At 36.1% G+C, this 22532-nt stretch overlaps 1 protein-coding gene across 10 annotated transcripts in view; it reads left to right on the top strand.

Annotated features, from left to right (window-relative positions):
• CCSER1 (coiled-coil serine rich protein 1) overlaps positions 1-22532 on the top strand; it is a 735753-nt gene that overhangs the window by 204343 nt on the left and 508878 nt on the right. The gene's annotated exons all lie outside the window — the stretch shown is intronic.

Here is a 22532-nt window from a genome sequence, read left to right as displayed (position 1 = left end):
GTGAATTCAAATGCATAATTTTTAATTTATGTGATGTAAAATTAGTCAGGCGCCTAGGTACTTCATCTGATTGTTATCTTTGGGTATGACTGCCCTGCAGTTCAGAATAGTGGTGGCAACGTGTAGCCCTCTGAGTTAGCCAATTTAAAGCTGGTTTGTGCATTTCTACTGCAGCTGCTGTCATGTTTCTGACTTTGATTATTTTATTTTAAGATATTATTTGCTCCTTAATTGTTTTTGGAGAGCTACAGAGCTTGTTATGTCATGAACAGACACAGTAATTTGGCAACTGTTTTCCATGTCAGAAGTATTTTCCTGAGCTTTAAGGGAGATTTCCAGATGGAGATCCTACGTAAAAGATATGACAGTGGGTAATGATTTTAAACTAAAATAGGGTAATTCAGGCTAGATAGAAGGAAGAAATTTTTTATGATGAGGGTGGTGAAACACTGGAACAGGTTGCCCAGGAATGTGGTAGGCAACCCATACCTGGAAACATTCAAGGTCAGGTTGAACAGAGTTCTGAGCAAACTGATCTAGTAGAAGATGTCCCAGCAGGATGTTTGGATTAGGTGATCTTTAAAGGTCCCTTCCAACACAAATCATTTTGTGATTCTTTTCTATGATTCTAAATACTACACTCCTTACAGTTGTTCAGACTTTTAAGAACTGAACCAGATTTTTGTGCTGAAAAATGCATGAATGCACCTACATAATGAGTCTTTTAAACATTCTGTCTGTGCCAACACTGTTTAAATTGCACCTTGCAACTGTGCTTACCTGAGCAAGATTCTTATGCATGACCTCAAATACATGAGAAGGCTCCTTGGAGTCACAGTGACTAGCCTGGGTTCTTACTGATGGGAAACAGGGTGGTAAGTGGGAGTATTATAGCTTTAATGCCATTCTCTACTGCACTTACTGTTTAGTACAGATACTCAGTTTGGCACCCAGGAAGGTGCTGGTGCATATATATCCTATATTTGCTAGCTGCAGTGCGTATATTCCAAAATTTAGTATTTTTTTTTCTTTTTTAAACTCTGACATCTTCAAGTTGTAAAAATGTAATTGATACATCTGAAGACACTGGTTGTCCTTCTAGACTCTTGCAGACTTGCCTAATTCCTTCCAAAAGGAATTAAAGCCAAGCTGATTAGGTATGTTACTTTTCACTTATTTCAGTTGCAGATTTTCTTCTTTTTATCTCTCTCTCTCTTTTTTTTTTTATTTTTCCTGTATTTTGATGAATCTCAGGGAAGCGATTTTTTTTTTTTTTTTTTTTATTTTTATTTTTTTCCCTTGAGTTAACAGTGGTGGTGTTTTACATCTTTCATTTTTAATTCTCCTCAGTGGTGACATGAAGCATGGTCTCTAATACAGCCAGGTTGTCAGGTAGTGGTACCCCACTGCAAGAATTGTATCTGCTTTGACAGTCCACTCAATAAGACATGTTTCGATAATGTGAAAAATGAAGGCTTTTCAGACTTGTTTGGACAACCTGATAAAAGATGATTGAGTTGTTTCAGTTTCCTGAATAACTGGCATGATGCACTATGAAAACATGTGTCACTCTCTGGCTAATAGGGAGAACAGACAGATGCCCAGCATTGCTCTGGAATGATTTTGGTTTGAAAGCTGTGGTTCCAGCCTAACTGAAAAGACACATCAGCTGAATTACGGTGTACTTCCCACCGTAACATTTTAGTGATAGATAAAGAGGTTAGTGAGGTAGAATTTATATCCATTTCTTTAAATCAGGTAGAGTAAATAGAAGCAATATGCTTATGCTGTCAGTGGTCAAATGCACCATTAAAATTGCTTCTTGGACTAGTAGGAATCATATACGTTTCTGCAGGGGCCAAGTACATTTCCATAATTGCTCGATACACATGAGTACTGGAGGTCATCCTCAGGGAACCAGCCAGGCCTGAGTCTCCAGAGGGCGCAGCCAGAACAGTGGAGCATGCACATGTAGGTTCAGGTCCTGCACTTGCCCTCCACAGGCTAAGTCGTCTGCTCTGTTGCACCCTGTCTGCTCCCAGCACCCCTGAGGAGCACAGCTGTCCCTCCTTCTGGCCTGCTCTTGCTCCTTGTGGGACCCTGCGGCCCTCCTCCTTTATGGTCCTTTGCTAATGGGTATGTGTCTCTTTCTCTGTGTAGATTTAGGGATGGCTAAACCATATTGATGTATCTTATGTGATAGGAGATTTTGGTGTGCTGTCCCATTCTATGGAATTTAGACATGAGTACTTCCTGTCTCTCAATGAACAGGACAAATGCAGTTATTACCAGTGGGGGGCATAACTTACCTTTTTTGTGACATGCCACCTGAAAAGCCTGGAAACCAAAGTAAAAGCCTTTAGGAAGGTAATTTCCAAAATACAGTATGATGTTTGATTTGCTTTAGATCTTAGTGAACTAATGGGTTTTCCATGTTAGATAAGCCTATACTTAACTAGGGTATATAAAAGTCTTATGAAGAAACATGGCATGAACCGAATATATCTTAGTAATAGATGTCAGTTTCCTTTGATAAAGTTGCACTTGATAAAACAAATGTGGCTTTATGTTTGAAAAATATTTTCTGCTTAGTTTTTGCATCTTTAATCTTTGTATTGGCAAGAATAGCATATAAAACGTAACTGGCTATCACTAAAAAGACTTAATAAATGGCAAAGAATAAATAAATACCCTAAACATAATCAGGGTAACAAATAACAAATTAGCTCTTTGTTTAAAAGGTGCTAGGAAGCTCTTACATTTGATTAAAAGCTCATTTTTGATTATTCTGATTCCCTGTCCCTCTGCAATAAAATGGAGAAAAAACAAACTGTAGCCCATGGCCATAACAATTCCATGGTTTCTTTGTACATCCTGTATTGCTTTTTTCACGTAATAGAAAAATGAGTTATTTCATGTCTTCTCTGAAATGGGAACCATTTCAGAAAATAGGAAAAAAATAGTATTTACAATTCTTGTCTGCTATTCCCTAACCCTAAGTTGTTGAAACTCCTACTTGACATTGTATGTCTAAGCTGCTCAAATTGGTAACCTGTTTCTGCTTGCTTTTGAGGTAAAACAAAACAGTAAACCAGACTGATGTTTCTGGTGGTTTTCTTCCTGTATGCCCACTTTGAAAATGAGAATGATTTTGCACAAACAATTATAAAATAACAGTTGTGCAGAGGAAATATAATTGCACTGGAAAGTGAATATGGAAGAAACTTTCTATCTGTTTATAGAACTGGGGTATCATCAGTTCTCATGTTCCTTCTCAGTCATGGCAAGCAGCAATTTATAGGGAAGATTGACAGGAAAACAATCTGCATAAATGTTTTAAATATCTTGGGCAATTGTCTGCAACCAGAGGATTAAGAAGTTCTCTACAGCTTCATTTGATCTTTAGTTGCAAATGTTGAATAAGCTGTCTTTTGAGAGCCACTAATTGATCGTAATAACAGCACTTAATATTTTCAATAGTTTGAAATTCAGCTCCTGTTTTTTCCTGTATGGTGGTGAACTAGGCAGGAGGCAGAGGAATCTGTGGAGGAAGGGTGTTAATGTAGCTTTTAACTATAGCACTTCCTTTGCAAATATGGTAATTGTTTGGAATGCTTCCTCTTCAGCTCTGTGAATAGACTTAGTTTCTTGTGAACAATCGACCGTAAGTGTTTCAGTCATTGCCCTTAAAGTATTACTGATGTGACTGAACTTCATGAAAAGATAGAGGGACAGAGTGTTAAGCAAGGTGCCTAATGAGATCACTTCAAGTCAAAGCATGGAGGATTAAGAAGACTGGCATTTCCAAGTTAAGATAATTGTTTAATTCAAAAGTCTACTGCATTGTATCGTCATGTAGCTAATCTTTATTAATAAAAGAAAAATCAGGAAAAAAATGTGTAGGAATAATACAGCTTTGCTGAAAGTGATGTGTCTGAGCTTCAAATGGTGAAAATTCATATAGAACTTTTGGAGTCAAAATAGTTGTTGCAATTTACATTGGCACAGAGCATGACCAAAGCTGATTTAAAGCATTGGACTGTACAAACTAAGGACAATGTAATTATAGTCACCTGGAATACAAATTTCCCCTGCTTCAGCAGCAAGCAGTAGACAACATAACTGCATCAATGATTACAATTTAACTAGACCTGAAGTCATTATAAGAAAAACATTGTCACCACATCACAGTTACATTTAGAAAATGGCTCTGGTTTAGCCTGAAGCAATAATAAAAGATCACTTTGTTCCATTCACTTCCCTAAACTTATATACCTTTATGATACCATAAAATCATTCTGGTTTTGGCCTTTAGAGTAAGATTATCTATTTATTTATCTGACCTGAGACAATTTTTTTATTCCTAAATTAAATTCAAAACAGCAAATCCCCATAAATTCAGCAAATCATAGAATATTTAGGATTGGAAAGGACCTTAAGATCATCTAGTTCCAGCCCCTCTGCCATGGGCAGGGATGCCTCACCCTAGACCATGTCACCCAAGGCTCTGTCCAGCCTGGCCTTGAATGCTGCCAGAGATGGAGCATTTAGCATGCATGCATCCTTCTTTTTTTTGTTCTCTGTGAATCATTATGTTCTCCAGTGGATGCTTCTGCAATAGTGGAAGCTTTGGTCATCTGATTTCTTCATCCTTCACATCCAGAAATTTTCCCAAAAGAAATGCGCCAAGATAAGTAGTTTTGTAGTATTTAATTAGAGATCTCGTTTGAAAAGGTGCTGTTTGTCTCCCGGATAGATATATAAAGGCAGATATTTAAGATACGTTTGGTTCAAGAGCAGAATTTTAGCCTCTGTGTACTGTGGTGTCTAGAAGTTTCTGCTTAATTTACATTACTGAGAAGTGTGAGTCAGACCACCAATATCAACCAAATCCCAAAGTGGCAGCAAGTAAGAGCTCTTCTAAGCTAATGGCCTTGAGTAATCATTGCAAAATATTCTTGGCATATGCATTGTAATTAGAGCAATGAACCATAAGACACAGTTATGACTAGATAGGACATTTGTTTGAATTTGAATTTTGTGCTGAGTTTTTTATTGTGTGTTGAAATGGGAACCAAGATTCCTTAAACTCTGGTGCAAGTCTAAAAGGAGATACAGCAGAAGTAAACAAAATCTCACCTGGTTCCTTGACAAGAATGGTTATTGTAGGCAATACAGACAGAGGTGGTTGAGAGGTTCTAGGATGCTGAGCCACTGAAACAGAGTTAAGACAACTGAATATCATTATTTTATCTGGAGATCTGCATCTGAAGAATTGCTGTTTTAAATTGTAGCATTAGTCACTTACAAGGTTCGTTACTCTAATAACATTATGGTGTTTTCCATTATCCAGTGTGATGGCTGCCTAGCCCTGTAGAGCTCACCCATTGTCTGCTGGGATGACTGTACAAAGCCACTCAGGCATAATGTCTTTCTGAGCCAGGGTTACAGTTGGGCATGTGGAAAATGACTCACTCATTTACCTGGGATTTAAAAAAAATAAAAAAGAAAAGTTCCCCATGGGGCCTAAACTCATGTCCAACGCAGACACTCAGAACAAGCATTGTTACTCCCTCAGCTTCATGTATTAAAGAAGATCTAAAGGTTTCATTTAGCATTTATTATTTAGCATTTATTCAAGGGGCAGCACAATGAAACCTCAAATGCTGTGGTCTTACTGTATGGTCTTTTGACTAATTTTTAAAAAGCCATTTTTGTGGTAGTCTGAGTTCATATGCAGTTACGTTGTATAGTGGCTGTTAAGTTTGTGTTTCAGTAATCAGTTCTTGTAGCATACTGTGGCGAATGGGAAGACAATGTTAGATCCCATTGTTAACCTTGGTGCCTGATTTTGCCTAATGACAATTTACAGTTGCTTTGAGGCTTCACTGTAAGAACATACTTTTAAAGTCTAGAACAGAGAGCTTTGGGAGAAAGCCTGTTTCGCTCAAATGGGGAGACAGAGAGAAGTGCCAGCTGTGCCCATTTATTCCTTTTTCTTGTACGCTAGTATGTCCAAAATCTTAAAAGGATACAGAAGTCACAGTGCTGTAAAACTGAGGCAAAAAATATTTGTTGAAGTTGACTTCTTTTACTCAAGCTTGCACAAAATGAAGTTGTAGTGCTTAGTCTTAGGTAACCATGCCAGAAACAGAATATACTTTCTGGTATGTAAAAACGTTGGCTCTTGCTAAACTGTAATTAAAGTTCTGTTATGAGCCATAGTCAGTGGTTGTTTTTTACCATCTCACAAGGAAATGAAGGCAGGTTTGGGTCTGTACTTTTGTGTGGCAGAAACATCAGGCTGCGATAGCATTCTCTAAATGCTAAAGAGGCAGGGAGTAGTGGTGGTAGAGAAGGGACCAGGGGATAATTTGGTTTGTAATTTAGAAGACTGTGGTGTTTGTATTAAAGTACAACCTCAGTTCCTACAAATTGGATTTCAAAGCATAATTGCAGCTCAAATATAAAAATTAATCAACTATGTTATTACTTGTGAACAATTAAAGCATCATAAAATGGAAAACAAATATGAAGGAAGTACGCTGGTACATGTAATGCTAGGATTGCGAAGCACTTAATTTGGTTAGACAAATGCATTGTAGATTAAAACTAGAAAAAACAGATCAAGTGCATAGCACAGATTTATTTACTTCACTTTCACAGTAATTTAATCATATCTCTGAAGCATAACAAAGAACAGCATTTCTTGGTAATTTCTTACTGTCACTAGAAGGTGGGGGAAAGAAGGGATGTCAGGGGAAAACTACGTAGGTTTGCGTTTATGTTTGCTTGGAATAGCTATTGGGCTGTGTTATGCTGTTTTATAGCTCCTGTATGCTTCCGGTGAAAACATAATCAGGTGTTCCTTTTAATCTGATCAGTGAAAAACCATATTGATGTGATGGTGCTCTTACTGGTTTTATTGAGGGGTTTTCTAAACTGTGTATTTTGCAGAACGTTCATAAAAAATGTGGCTGTATTAGAGTTAACATTGTTAGAAAATCTACTACTCCGAGTCCTGTTATAATGAGTTAAGTAGGAATCACTGAAGGAAGCTACGTTCAGTCAGCCTGCTGCTTAAAAATATAGAAAGTGCTTCAAGTGCTTCAAGTTGAGAGATAACCTGCATCCTAGAGGGAATAAGTTATGTGAAAAAATATATGTACTTGTGTGCTATTTTTTGCTTGCCATCAGTGGGATTTCACTCTTTTGCAAAACTACATGAAGAGATGCTGCAGAAGTACACATAATTTAAATCTTAGTATTTCTAAGATCAAGATTTGCTCTGTTTCGCAGAGCCAAAAAAAGATATTATTGCTCTTTTCTTCTCTTCCCACTCCTGCCTTTTTCCAGTCAATACAGTGGCTGTGTCACCCACCATATGGGAGACATAACACACCTACAGCACACGAAAAAAAAACCCAAGCTGGGAAATGGGGAGGTAGGAAGCAGAGGAGATAAAAGTTAAAGGACAATGCAACAACACATTAAGAAACATGCAGCTTCAGTGCACCTGGATTGAGACATAAATTTGCGATTATATTGCAATAAAGTTAAGCTGTAAAGACAAAATACTGTACCAAGCAACAGTGATTTAAAATAGCTGAATGCTGCAAAAATTATCCATACACTTATGAAGTAAGTACAAATACAATTTCTTTGCTCTGTGCTCCAAGAGCAGGGTTAAACTCTGTTATACCAAGGTGATTGACTGGCCAAGCTGCTTTATATCAGTAATAGCCACCACATAAAAAGTTCACCGATGTTTGTGAGGAAAAAATATTTTTTGTTTTTCTTTTGCTGGGCCATGCTCCAAGTATTTCATGTGGTTCCTGCACCACGTTGATTTACTGTGCGGTGGGTATGGTAGGATTTTACTCCCAATTGTTTTGACTTCAAATTGTTTTGCATTTGGTATTTTAATCCTCTCTTTCTCATTACACATAGCTTTTGTTGCACATGAAAAATATTTGCTGCTGATACATTGATTAAATATGTAATAGCATGTACTGCAAATATATCCATCTATTTCGATTTAGAGCTTCCATCAGAGCAGCCCACAGTGCCAGCTTGTGTACAGCTTTAATAGACTTCTCCAAGAAAGAGAAACAGAGAAAGAAAAAGAGCCCAGTGCTTGGATTCTGACTGTAAGGTGGCTTTTTCAGAAGCATGTATATATACACCAAAGTATGACATAGATTACAGTTTGGAGATCTGTCCCTGTTTTGCTCTTATATCAGCTGTTTCATATGTTCAGCAAATCCCCCAGATCCCTGGAGTATTCCTGTGATGAGCAAGACAAGGAGTAGTAGGAAAATATGGTTATGAGCTATTGGGGAAAAATCTAGGGAAGCACAAGCAGGGGGAAAAAGAGGGGTAGGTCTGAGGTAAACTTTCCCATGTTTTAATCTGTCATGCTTATAACATATACTCTTGGTAAAATTCTATTTATCTGTTGTTTGTTTATATAGAAAACCTATAGGCTATTCACCCAAAAGCAAGCTAATGTTTTTCTAACTTGTACTGACTTATTCCTCTATCCCCAACCATTTATTCAAAAATTTTAATATTGATTTTTCAGGAGTATTTCAGTCCCACTCCCAATTATCTTTTTATTATACCCTTTTGTATGAAATACATCTTTCTATAGCATTTTAGTGCCCACGTTTCTATTTTAGAGGATACTGAGTTGAGAAGGCCTTATCTCTCCTAGCAGTAGCAGGTGCAGAGGTGATAGAAACCTCAAATCAGAGCCACAGAGTTTAAAGGCAGAACAAAAGGAAGAGAAGTCCTTTTTGGTGGATGACCCAAGTTGTAAGATGATGCCAAGTTATTTTGCCCTACAATTCCCCCTTATTAATGGGGCTGCATTTCGAGCCTTATTATTATTACCCCATTTTAATCTGATTTTGTAATCTTATTTTTCTATTCGTTATCTGGCCCCGAATAAATAGAAGTGGCTGATTATTTTTGACTGGAAAATTTTAAATACTCTAGATAAACATATTCAGAGATATAGTCTAGATAAACATTATTATATCAATTATTTTCAGTTGTTATAAAACGTGTTTCAGTACTCTAAAATGTGCTATGTACTTCCATAGGTAAATAAGAACCTCTTCATTTTCTTGTTCAAGGAATAGTGCACTATAATAGATAAGCTAGAAAATAGCATTTGTGGGTCAATGAGAAAGCACAGGAGTTCAGAAGTAAAATTATTATTTTCCTTTCTAAATCCTATGCTGGTGCTGTGGGAGCAAATGTACATTAAAAGAACATATAAAATATATTTTACTTTACTATCAGATGGACTGGAGTAATTCAAGTAGTTGTGTAAGAATGAATATTCTGTAATTGTTTTCAAATTCTCTGCTCTTCAACTGTGCTGCAGTTTAAACTTATACCTTGCCATTGATATTCAGAGAATGCAGTACTGATACAAAACAGATTATTTTCTTTAAGAAAGCTTAAGTAGGCAAATCATCGTTCTCCATTTAGTCTTCCAGAAATCACTTCTGTTTTTCAAAGATGTCACCTAAAACCAGGAATACATTTTGAGAGCTTGGAATTCAGTCCAAATATGTTACAAGAATTAATCACAAAGCAGAGCCATAGTTCAGAAAGAAATCATATCCCCATTTAGGTATGGAGTTTTGACATGAGCTCTAGGAAGGCTTGTTTATCCTCCTTGTTTAAAGTCAAAATGACTAAAAATCACCTGTTCAAAATAACTTTTAATGCTTCCAGCTTTGTCCTATCTACGTGCTTACCGCTGATTTTTTTTTAATGTGATATTACATAATAAAATACACTAAATGCTTTAAATTCCCAATTATTGAAATATTTTGAATTTATAGTGAATGCCTCATAAACTTCAAGGAATCCATAATTTAGATAGCAATAGAACATGCTGACTCCAACTCAGTAATAGATTATACTTGAAAAGGCAACAATTAAATACATAGAATAGGTTTGGTTACTATGGGAACAGTTAAAGGAAGGTTTTTCAGCATTACAAACAGTGTGTATACAAGGGAAATAATGTTCTTCTGAGTCAAAGAAGCTGTGAAAGCTTCCCAAGGAAAAGACTAGATAATATGAAATGTTTGAAGCAAAAGCTTTTAAGTATCTCTCTACAATATGTCAGTGCTTTTGTGTTTCCTCTTCCTGCTTCCCCCCCATTTTTCTGCACTAATTTTTGGAGTTAGAGATTTTGAGTTGTGTAGCAAAACGTGCTTTACAAATAGGATTAGTGGTTGAAAGAGCAATGTGGATGAGTTATTTTATTTCTGGGGCCATTTACAAGAGATATAATCCTACCTCATAAATCTTACTTAGATCAGGGCATGTGTACTATAGCTTCACACTTTCTTTTGCATAGTTTTTTCTTTATTCTCTTAACCTTGAAATATTAAATACACAATCTAGATGAGGAAGAAGTTGAGAAAGTTGTCAGTTCTTTATTTCCCTAAAGCTTGAGTCCTTTCAAATAGGATTGCACAGTCACATTATGCATGTTATACTTAATAATATTGCTAAATATTTGTATCTCAGCTTTTATATTTGTCAAGAGAATGAATGTTAGGAGGAATACATAATAACATTAAGTTTGCAGTAGAACAAATACTAAATAAAAGCATTTAAGGTATCTTCTATACTTAATCTAAAGCAAGAGTAGAGGTTTTATATGTCTATTGAGGAAACTTTAAAAGCTTAATCATCAGGAATGCTCGGTCCTGTACTAAAACTGTCGCAATCTTCAAGAGCTGGGAACACCTGAAATCTGGTTCCTTGGAGTAAAGGAAACTGTAGCTGAAGCCAATAAGCACACTTGCTTTCATGGTATGGCAATGAATTTAAAAAGGAGAATGTTCTTTGATTGCTTTTGAAAGAAATAGACTGCCCTAAAAATGTATTATAACCTAGTATTTAAATATCTATTAAACAATACTGTGCTATTTCCATGTGTCTCTTTCAGACTCCAGAAATGGGAATGTGTTGATGTTGAACTACAGCCCAGCAGTTGTGTAAACTCTGCTAAATGTCATCTAATGTTCTGTGCTCATTCTAAAGCGAGATACAGCCTTTCGATGCAAAGTACCATATAGCTTGTTATTTTTAGTACTGAAGTAAGAGTATGGTACATTGATAAATACATGTTAAGGGGCACTAAGGCCCCTATGAAGTTTCTTTTGTTTTGGATATAATATTTACTATGAGATTGATATAAAGCATTTTTCACAACTGTATGTGAGAAAATACTGTATTGCTGTGGAAAATGATTCTGTGTCACTATTGAGAGACCCAGGATTGACGTATGCTTGTGCAACCATGAGTGAGGGGCACGTCTCTAGATTCATACTGGTTTTTGCTTGTTTGGGACCTTTACTGTGCCTGTATATGCAGTTCCTGTTCTCTTACATGTCACCTTTAAAAAGTGAGGAAGTGGAGGAGCCACTTTATCCTTCAGTTATAAACTGAAATTTTATAAACAGTATCTTGCAGTCACAGTGTTATAGATAGAAATTTTCTGGATTTTTTTTCTTTTTTTTTATTTCAGGCAAAGAAAACACATTTTTTTAGAACTGATTTTTCACTTTCATGCACATTCATATGTTTAGATCATTTAATAACCTTACATTTCTCAGTCTAACTCCAAATTTCTGTCATCAATGAACAAATAGAAAGTCACTAGGGTGAGATAATGCTGGGTACAATTAAGCTTAGTGGCCTTCTCAACTTCTCAAATACTCATTGACCTTGGCATCCTCCTCCAGAGGAAGGAGGATTTGGTGGCTGTGAAGCTAGTAACTTGTGCTACGGGTGGTTTTGTGCTGATCTCTGTTAGTAGTCCTCTGCAAAATTCCAAGTGAGCACCACTGCAGAGGCCATACACTCCACACCTTTAGCTGCCATGATTATTATGTGCTGCTTCATTACAGCTGAGCCTGTTCAAAGCCATATTGAAAAGCTGATGAAATTGCCTTTAATGGGAATTGAGACAAACCTGTTGTGCTGCCTGCAGACAAATTACTAACAGAACTGAAATGAGCTTAGGGCTCTGCATTATCTGTTTGAAATATTTTCTTGTCTGAGCCCTGTTTCCCATCATCTAGCCTGGAAGTATCACTGATAGGGAGCAGAGTGGCGAGTACAGGCACTGCAGCCCAGCTTTGCCACAGTCTGTGCATGGCTGTGAGGAATGGGCACTGAGGTACTTTCTGCATCAGGAGAACAGCTTTTGTAGCACTGACAGAAAGCAAGGGCTGTTTTTCTTTGCTTCTTAACAGTTGCTTCAAAGATGAGCTCAGAACATGTCAAAAAAAAAAAAAAGTAATAAAAGACAGACGGGAAGTCTAGCTGTAGACAAGCAAAGATAATGAGTACTGGTTTATAGATTGCTTTCCTCAGAGAGAAAGCTAACTCAGGCTTAGCTATGGCTAAGGCTTCATAAATGGAGTTACAGGTACTCCAGTGATTTTGGGCAGTCCGTATATCATAAAATGATTAGTTTCTTTTCGATGAAGTAAAAGCGGCCTTGCATCCGTTATTCTTAGAGCTGGCATTGGCCTGATTTATGACATTTGCCTGTTTTCTTAAACAACCTCTGCAAAGTAAGTAAAGGGCAAAACAAATCTTTTAGAAAGCTTACTTCTGTGCACTGTTTTTGCTAGCAGTGTTTATAGAGGGAAGCATGGTTCTGTGAAAAGTCTTGTAGAATTGTTTGATTGGACCAGCTAATTCTAATATTTTTTAACCATGCCTTAAAAATTGTTTTTTTTTTTTTTTTTTTATACATGTGCTTGTGTGATAGAGTTACTTTTCCATGCTGCAGATAGCTTAAAGTCAGCCTGTCTTAGGTGAACGAAGCGGTTTTCCTTATTTCTGAACTAATTTTCCTTTGACTCTAAATACTGTCTAAAATCTTTTCCAAATATATCTTTCTTATTGTAAATAATGAAGTAAAGTCAGTAGTAAATAGTCAAAAATAAGAACAGAGATTATAAATGAATTTACTTAATAACACATCAAACTTTTCTGTGATCATCTTTAAACCAGTAGCTACTTGAGGCTGGCAAAATTTCAAATGTGTTAGGGAGTAGGTATAAGCTATGTATCTTTGGGGGTCTTTAATTGACCATGTATGAGGTTCATAAGGGTCAATTTTGTTGCCTACATTTTCTTTACACCAGGATAAAGCCAGAAAAATGACACAGGCTTAGGGAACTCTTTATAACACAGAAAGAATTCCATCTACTCATTTGCTGCATTTTCACTGGAGAGAATGGAGAGAAATACTTCACCCAAAATGAAATGCCTGTGCCATCTACATTGGATTCCTGTGTACCTTGCCAATAAATCAGGCTGTCCAAGGCAGTTCCTCAGAGGTGTCTCGTCTTCTGGCAGTGCAGCTGCAGAGATACTTCTTGAAGAATTAATATATGCAGCTATGCCTTTTAAGTGTCAGTGGTTCAATACAATGCCATGACAAGAAACCTTAAATGGCTTCCTTGGACTCTAGAAACAATTAACTTAGTTCTTTCTTGTTCATTTGTTAGTTCTACTGAAAAATTTAGTATTTTAGCTTGAATGGAATGCTACCTAAATTGATTTGAGTATGTCTGCATATCACTGTTGGTTTAAGTTAATAGTTACATATTACCAACTAGATACCTGGAATAGATAGCAGATTAATTATTATTAAGAAATCTTTTTTGGTTGATACAGTTGATCAGTGTTTGAGGTGCTTTTATCAGGTATGATCTAGATTTTTTTTTTTTGTCTTATTTTGTAGTCCTATTTTTGTAGATTCTTCATTGATGTTGGAGGGAAAGAACTTGATGTTTCAAATCTATTATACTGATTAATGTATCATGTAAATGTTCTTCATTGTTGATGCTGAATGGAAGATCATGCTAATTTGTTCAGTCATTGTGATTTCATTACAAGAGGGGTTAGCTGTAGATCATTTTGATAGAGCTGCTATGTTTTGTGAGCTATCTAATCTTGAATCTGTGGTTGCTTACATTAGGACATTCTTTTGTAACAGGCGTGTTTATTTTGTGGTCAGGACTGCTGCTGAAAAAAGGCACTTCAGCCCTGTCTGTCGTATGAATGCTGATGAGCAGAAAGCAGGTTTCTTGTGTTACTGTCTACTCCACCAGGTTTCTTGAGGTTATGAATCCCATTGTATATTGATGACACAGGGATAAACTTGTTCATTCTAGCACACCTATGAAAAATTAATGTCTGTTCTAAAGATCTGTCACCTTGGATGCATTCTGGAGCCTATATGAGCACATCACATCACATATTGGTCAAAGGCTTTATTTTTTGTTTGTTTGTTTTTGTAAATTTAGTTCACAATAGCTTTATCCATCTGCCAAAGCAAAAATAAAGAAAAACTTTGTGTCAGCCAGAATTTGTAGGGAAATTTTGATTGAAGATCATGCTTATCCTGAGGTCGCTGCTTTCTCCAAATAGTGATGAATTAAGGTAGTTAAAAGTAGGAACTTTAAACCATGAGTTATATAGCTGGAGAAGTATAAAATGTGGCAGCTGTTATACTGTCTTCAAAAGACTAATTACAATCTCCCTTCCCATTTCTTATATTAATGCAAATACAGTGGTAAAGCAGTTGAACAGTTGAGATTTGCTTTGTAGACTCTAATTTCCTGATGTTAAAAGGTCTTTGTATTTAAAGAGAAAATGCGGATGCTGCATTATGCTGAGTGGTTTTGCCCAGTGGTTTGTACTGCCCAAGAGTAGGGCTGCTGCTCTGACTTCCAAAAGCTAGGAAAGAAAGTATATTCTTATACATATATATGCTTAAAAAATAGGGGACTTTAGCATGTATAAATAAAACCTTTTGAAATCAAATAGCATTGAATTTTGACTCCCATCGTGGAAATTAATTGTGTTGAGTGTTTTTGGTTTTAGTTTGGTTTCCTTCCACTTTTCGCCCCCGAAAATTCAATGGCTATGTGAATTAGAACATTAAAAAGTCAACAACGTTCGTGGGAGTCAGTTGAGTTCATATAGCTTTGGTGCTCAAATTTCCCTGAAAAGTAAGAAAAAATATATAAAAGATTTGAAAATGCTCTTTTGTATTATTCCCAGGTTTGAAAGTCACAGACATTCATATATTGAGTTTTGCAGAAATAGTAATTTGCCATAAATGCACTTTTATCTGGAGTCTGAAAGTGTCATAATGGAGTTGATCTATTTTAATAATATTTTAATAATGGTGCTATGAATATCCACATATTTATTAAAATTGAAGCAAATGACTGGTCCATTGAAATTAAAGCCCGTACATAAGTCTTTGGCAATCTTGTGCTATTTTATCCAGTGTCCTTACATTCAGTAAAGCAAACTGTATGATATATGTCTGTGAAATGTAAATATAAGTACTTTTGCATGGGAATATTTAAAGAACTTTAAGAAAATAAGTACTGAAAATTAAAAGAAAAACAGAAATTGAACATAAAAACATTTTTATTTCCACAGAACTAGTCAGAAATATTCAGTGGGAAGGTGCAAAGCACAAAGCTATTATTCAAACAGGTAAAGGTCATGTCCTTGTAAAGACTGGGCTCTCTTTTAATTTTGAATAATTTAAACTATTTCTTCTTTTGAGGCAAAGATTATAGAGTGAAAAAACCTCTTCTACTGTCTTAACCATTAAAAAGAAATCTGGTTATTTCCTGACTTTTCTGTCCTTCATTACATGCACATTTAAAATTCACTTCAGTTATTAATCACACTTATACATCCATTTGCAACCATAGTGATTTCACTGAGTAAGACTGAAATCTTTCAGGGTAATGGAGTCCTAAGTAAGTATTAGTTATTATATAATTAAGATCTTACTTCTTCCAGGTGGGGATGCTTTATCTGGATCTCCTTCTGATGGATAAAGATTTCAAATAACATTCTGAAAAAGTAAAGAAGTTATTCCTAGTATTCTATTTGAATCAGGTAGTAGCTCTAAACATTGTGCAGAAGCTTTCCCAGGCAAGCGTTACTTTCTGCAGGCTCCAAACCTTGTTCATTGTGCTTTGGCACAAGGGCTGCCCTAAAACCTTCCAGCACTAATCGAAGTTTAACCTGCAGTCTTAAAGTCTACCAGAGCATTTAGGGAAAGATTACTACTTAGTTACACTGTTTTCTTAAGACTGTCAGTGGCATTCTGAGTTTGCGCAGCATCTACTTCCACCATAGCTATTGTCAGCTATGGGTGATAAAAAGGGAGGTTCATGCTTTCCTAATTCCGCCATTGCCCTCATCCCAGCCTGACCTTGAAATTAGGATACAACCTACATCTACTTGCTTAAGCATCACTCAGGAACAGAAAACTAAATGAGACAACTGAGGGAGAGGAGTGAATGTCTGGAGCATGGGAATGAAGCAGACACTTGCAGAAGCATAACTATTATTAATAGAATAAAAGTTTATTTTTTTTTTTTAGCAGTGAATCTGCTTTAGGAGCTTTTTGCTCTCACAGTCCTAATCTCTATTCAGGCACTATGTAGCTGATTTATAGCTTTGTGTTTCAAGGAGGTGCTTTGGTGAGGACATGATAACAGATGTGTTTTAAGTCGGCTAATGTTTCAGGCTACAAGGTGTAGCAAAAGTTGTTGACAGTATTTACTGTTCTGAAAAGTTTATTTTCATGGATTTTGAGGTGCTGAGAAATTCTGTAGAGGATTTACCATGCTACAGTAGATGCTAGTGAGAAGTGCATTTTTGTAAGAAACCATCACTCACAAAGTCAGCACCTTTGAATAACAGAACTGAATAACCATTAGATCTCTTCACATCTTTTCTTTGTATTTCCTATGTAAAAGTAATCCTTCTGTGACAGTCTTTGAAACAAATCTCAGTGCATTAGGAACAACCATTAAAATAAATCTCAGCTATGAAAAAATCTCAATAATCATGAAAATAGATCTATGCTCATTAGGAATTTTGGTATACAGGCTGATTACAGATGATGGGACAATTTTTACAAGAAAAATCAGTGAAAGCGGACTCTTCATCAAGCTGCCGAATATCCTTATCTGTACTTACCTACCTGCTGAATTCTGGATAAAACATCTTTGTTAGTCCTACATGAACTGATGGTACCACAGGTGAATGCAGCAGTGTTCCGTTACATGACTTTTTCTGCTGCTGTTTGGAAGAGGACCACAGAATTGTCAAGTCAGGCCAAGTGTATGGATACAATTCTGTACTGTGGAAACTCAAAAGTTGCATGTGTATTTGCTATTATAGTGGAAACATTCACCTTTTCTATTAAAAAAAACCCCTAATACTGACAACTTAGGGGTACATCTTCTATGAAATCAAATTCTTCAATTTTAAAAATTGTTATGTCAAAATTCTAAAGTATCTTTTAATTACTCTAAATGAAAATCTTCTGTGAAATACAGTCTTAATATTAATCACATATTAAGTTCACCTCTGCCTCATATAGACTTGAACTGTTGGTCATTGTTTTATTCTTCGAATAAAAGGAAATTGGTCTATGGGAATAGAAATCAGTGGCTCAGCTGAATGGGAGTTAGCCATGTGTACCTGCGGGCAAAGTAAGAACCATTTATGTTTAATTAAATGTAGTAGTCTGAGTGCAAACCAGATCTAATCTCTGTTTATTACAATGCAGGAATGAGGAAATCTAGTTAAGCAACAGAATAGAAGAACTATGTGGGATTTAAGGAGCTGGAGGTATTGTTAGATGTCTAACACTAGAGCTTCATCTATGCTGGGAATAAATTGTATAGATGACTTTAATTAATGCTGAGTTGTAGATTCCAGTTCCAATGAATTTCTAAAATTAATAGAACACTGTTTTGGGAAAGAATAGCTCTGTACAAAAAGCATCGGCCAAAGAGAGAATGCCTTTGTGTTAACTCAGTTTTAAGATAAGCATTTAAAACTGTACTAGATATTGCAAAGGGTTTAAAAGCTTAATATCTTCCTTTGATATCTATTCGCCTTTGTGGTGTGACAATCTTGGAAACTCAGATTGTATATATAAGTTATAAAAGCATAATTTTATGCAGTTTTTTCTAAAGGGTGCAGCAGGGAATGCAAAGTCATATTTTTCTCATTAAATTATAGTGATACTTCTAACCCAAATAATTCAGTCTTTTTCAGGATCAATACTGTTTTTTTCAGAATAAAATTCAGATTTTATTCTGAAGTCTCATAATCTGTATTTGTCATATCCTAAAAATACAACCTGAGGGAGTATTTTTTCCTACTGATCTCAGAGGATATAGGAACTAATCAGTACCCTTAATGTTAAGGATAAGCCTTCAGGGTTTCCTCTGAAGAACTTTCTATGGCATCCTATTAGGAAGGTAATGAAAGATCCAAGTTTTTATTAGTCAAGGCTATTTTGGCAGTATTAAATATGCTTTTTAAAAGAAAAAAAGTTGCTAAAAAGCCAAGGTCTGTGGCTTAAAATATCCTATTCTTCACCTGTCTGTACTGTGTTTCAGGATATACTGACAAACCAAAAAGCAATCCCAGCAGAAATTGTTATTAGGCCAGAGACACCACCACCTTCCTCTCCTTCCCTTACCTCCCCTCCCTCCCAGTTGTTAGGCCATCAGTCACTTAACTTGCTGAACTCCCTGGTGTACTTGATTTACTCAATTAATTGCAAAAAATCATTGTAATGAAGTCTTGGGATTTTGCAGGGATGGGATATGGCTGCTTTTATTCTAACGTCCTCTGAAAAGGATTTCACTGTAGTATGTATTTCCCCTTCTAAAACACCAGTGGTACAGGAACTATAGCTTTTACATTGTCTTTGCCATATTTTGTGAAGGGTAGATCTGTTGTTGCTTTTACTACTTTTAGCTCTGTGTAGGTTCATTTATGATAACCTAATCAAAACCAGTAGAATTTGCTAAAATGTCGCTGCACAAGGAAATATAAATATATAAGTTCATTTATAGAATTGAAATATGGTTGGGAGCAAAAAGGGATACCAGGACATTGATTGTATACATTGTTGTTTTCATTTAATACTTTGCTTACATAGACATGGGTTGTTGGTTTGGGGTTTCTTATTGTAGCCCATTACCATTAACAAGCTAGAAATAAATGACTTTTTTGGTTTTGGTTTGTTTGTTTGTTGAGGTTTGGTTGTTGTTTGTTATTTTGAACCCAGAAATCATGAGGTGCTAGCTGAAGCAAAATGATTATGTTAAGATATTCTTCAAACTTGTTCTAATGAACTCACGCTGTTTGAAGACCAACAATATTGCTTTAAATCTCAATTTTCTCACTGTTGTGAGCATTTTATTATAAACACATTAAAGAAAAAAAATATTGCTTGGATTCTATCACCATGCGAGGAAAGAGTTGTCTTAAATAAATGTTCCCTTTGACAGATTTTAGTATTCTTGGTATGCAGTAGTGTGCAAGATCTGAGAAGCATAGAAGTCATTTGCCAACATAGCAAAATATAAAAGCCTCATTAGTTTTGCATAGGATTTTCAGATGGTATATGACACCTATAAAAAATATTATATTGGAAAAAAACTGCTTTCAGAGGCTTTTTAGTGCCCTCTGTCCAGCTAATGGATGTTGGTTCTTATGATGCAATGCCTTTAGCTTGCTTACCTGCTTGCATGAGGATATCGTGCGTTTGCTGTAGGGCTGCTCAGTTCATCAGAAAAATTTTGAGGGAAAAGTTTTGTGGAAATGCAATATAACCTTTCCAGTCATTTAGAATGATCTATTTAACTTAACCCTTCTCTAGAGAAAAATCTTGTCCTTTCGCCAGAATTATTTGGCTTTGCTTTTTTATTGCGCCTTTTTTTTTTTTTTCTGAGGAAGGTGGTGTATGTTTAGGATGTTCAAAGCCAAAGTAATGATAAACATTGTAAGCAGATGGAATCTCTGGAAAACCGTGCATCTTTTGTTCTGATCTGTGACTAACATCTAACATAAAATTAGTATTTCCGAGTTTGTATAGCTTGAATTTAGAAGTCATGTGTGTATGATGAATCCTGTGAAGAACAGTTTCTGCCTTTTTAGATGCAGGCATACTTATGCCTACGTAGATGAAACTCTTTAGTGTAAATTCTGCTTTTGGTTCAGATCTACGTAATGCAGTGGAAACTGTTGAATATACGCTTGAGTGACTGAGAGTTGAAATTGGTCTCTCTTTTTTACTTTATGAAAGTAGTGTAAAAATCATCTGTGCAGTAATCATAATTTCATATCAAAACATAAGCTCATATGGATATATTTGACCTGAGGGAATATCAACAAAAATTAACATTAGACAAAATAAATAAAACATTACTTTTCTCACTGTCGAGTCTGTGATTGGGCAAGAAACTTCATTTTGTTATTCAAACATTTTATTGCTCTTAAATTTGTATTTGTATCATATACAACATTCTTATGTTGCCTCAGTATTTCTGTAGCACTGCAAAGTTCTATAAATGAAAAAACCTATGTTATTTCCAGTCAATTTAATATTACTTCAATGAACTGTAGTGCACATGGCCATGTGCAGTTGATATTACTTGGTATAGTTAAGCAAAAATGAATGAAAAGTCCCACCATTAGTAACAAAATATATCACTGAGTCCTCATTATCCACTTCTAACATGACTATTTTCAATGTGTCTTCTCATTTGCAAGTGCAAAAAAACCTTACTGAAGTTGAGAATTAGTTTGTTTTCATATTAACTAGTTTTTCATATCTCTTGTGTTTACATGGGCCCAGTTCCTTTTCACAGACCTCTTGTTCCAAGTTATGTGAATCACAAATGTATGTGTTTTTACCTTTATGTCTGTCCTAAATCTCAGTTTTGCCACCAGATTGCGTTGCCCATCATAAACGTAGTTTGTGTAAACTCTTTGCTTGCACCTCAGGCTACATTCATAGTAGCAGCAACTGTTGCTGCCACCCACCAACTTTTCACATTTAAAACCCAGGTTTAGAGGCATGGCAGTCTTGGATACTAGAATCCCATATACAGCGACTTAGGTGCCCATTTGTCCAGCTTCACTCTCCCAGCCCTGCCTCTTAGCCCTCATCTGACCAGGACACATCGCCAAAATTTAAGATTGTGTGAAATTTATTTACAAATACGTGTTTTATGAATATGAACAGATTACACATTAAGTAAGCCAATTTATGTGTCTTCAAAGAGTGTAATGCTACTTGCGCATCTGTCCAGAATTTCTCAGTTGATGTTTTGTCCTTTGAAGGCATCACATGTTTTAGAAAGTCAAATCTTTTTAGCAGAACTTATGTCATTAAAGCAGTGTGATGCTGTCTATGGTTATACTGGTCTGTTAATCTTGGTGTAGGTTTTCCCAGAAGGGAATAAGGTAGACTTAGCTCATCTTCATGTCATAAAAGGCCATAAAAGGTGTTACGGGGCATATCTGGAGCACAGGGGTGGAAGTGCACACGTACCAGACACATGTGACTTGTGCTTTTGTCCTGGTAGACCCTCCTTGAGACAGCAGCATCTTCACCAGAGCTTCTGATGTAGTGGGTATGTGAAGAAGACTGATGCTGTGAAATTGCACCAGCTGTTGTTAAGTTTGCAGTAAAGACCCCAGTGGTTAAACTGATTGTGATTGTAGGATTTTTTACTTTTGAGTTGATGTTTATCATGCACTGGTATTTGTAGTCTTTAATGGGTATTTCATATAATCCTGATTTATACATTTATATTGTCACAATTTACAAAGAATGCCAATGGTGTTGCTTTGCTTGAAGATCAACATATTGGTTTTTGTGTTTCAAAATATCTTGTATGAAAGCATAAACTCTTCTCCCTGAACTATAATCTCAATTCATGATAGGAGTCAGATGGAGGTCTGCATTCCTTGCCAAATGACAGGATGGATTCCCAGAGAAGCCTAGGAAATTAATTATACTGGGCAGCAACCATCCGTATCGGCTATGGAAGCTAAATTTTTAGCAAATGTTGAAGGATGCAGATGCTGTGGACAAGTGGATGAGAACAGTTGTGATAGGGGGGTTGCAGTGATGCAGGAGGTGGTTGGGGACAGCACAGCAGTACATTGAAGCAGCCAGCAGGCATACTGGCAGAGCTGTGGGAGCAGTCTCGATAACTCTGCAAATCTTAAATCTGTTGACTTGGACATCCTGTGGTTTTTGTTTTTCCCTCAGTAATGATTTCTGTTATAATTATTTTAAACCCGTCTCTTTCCCCCTCCCAAAACAAGCAAACAAACCAAGCAAACAAAAAAAAAAACCAACAAAAAAGAAAACCCACCAAAACAAACCAAACCCCCAAACACTGCACAGATGGGGTAGCATTTCAGGATGTACAAATAGTTTTGAAGTCAACTCAACAGCCACTCTATTCCCCTGAGTAAAATTAAGTATTTTGTCTATACCTTTATGTTTTTTAAAGCTTTGCCTCAAGGAATCAGTGCTCTGTGTCTGCAGTAATGTCAGATTTTTGTGGTTTATTACTCTCACAGTAGGCTGGAATTTAAACAGTTTTCTTACG

The sequence above is a fragment of the Lathamus discolor genome, chromosome 1 (assembly GCF_037157495.1).
Source record: "Lathamus discolor isolate bLatDis1 chromosome 1, bLatDis1.hap1, whole genome shotgun sequence".
NCBI lineage: Eukaryota > Metazoa > Chordata > Aves > Psittaciformes > Psittacidae > Lathamus > Lathamus discolor.
Note: the sequence above shows the minus strand (reverse complement) of the source record. Positions and strands in the feature narration are given on the sequence as shown.